We start from the raw sequence: 898 nt of genomic DNA, 5'->3' as shown, positions 1-898 counted from the left end.
CATCGATGCCACAGTCACCTAGTTTTTTAACTAGGATGGGGTGAGAGACGGTGTCAAAGGCCTTGCTGAAGTCCAGAAAGACTACATCCACCGCATCATTTTGAGCACACAGTGTCAAGACTTTACAATTGTGAACAAATCTTATAGCAGAAAATAAAATTCATCATAAACGGCAAAAAGCTTAATGAAAAAATAAAAGCCCTGGCAGATACAGTGAATCCTTACTAAGCCCTATTAGGATATCACAATACAACTCATAGGGTTTTGCACCACTTCAAAGAGACACGAGCCAAAGGACCAAACATTTTGAGCCATTATCTCTCTAACAAAGTTCTTGAGCCAAAGGGTATTGACCCTGCTATAGTTACAGAACAGCTGTTAACCAGGAAACTAGAGCAGGAGTAATACGATGACTAATATATCAAGCTGTGCCACCCTTAACTGCAAATAGGAGAGAATGCTGAATTTCTGTCACTGGCAACCTGTACCAAAGTCAGATGTCAGGCCCATAACAGAAATAATAGAGATATTGTTCCACCTCTTCCCACACACTGAGGAACACAAGGGCCAGGTACAGATATTACACTTTTGTGGTATAAATGATCGGAAACGAGTCTATATCTGTAACAGAACAGAAGTCCATCACACAAAACTGGTCTATACCTGTAACAGAACAGAAGTCCAGTACACATACACTGGTTTAAAAATGGCAGAACCCAGTCTAAGATTTGCCTCCACCACCAAAAGGTGAATGTGTGTTCTGTTCAATACCAATGCAAACTATACTGTTTACAGAAAACCACTTACCTTAGATCGATTCTGCCTTAGGTTCTTTGAATGTCTGTACGTAGCCCAGAAGTAGCAAACAGACTCCCAATGGCAGATCCACCTCACCAGA

This window comes from Gavialis gangeticus, unplaced genomic scaffold (genome assembly GCF_001723915.1).
Source record: "Gavialis gangeticus isolate Ggan-Ray unplaced genomic scaffold, GavGan_comp1, whole genome shotgun sequence".
NCBI classification, from domain to species: Eukaryota; Metazoa; Chordata; order Crocodylia; family Gavialidae; genus Gavialis; species Gavialis gangeticus.
The sequence above is the reverse complement of the archived record's forward strand: the minus strand, read 5'-3'. Positions refer to the sequence as shown.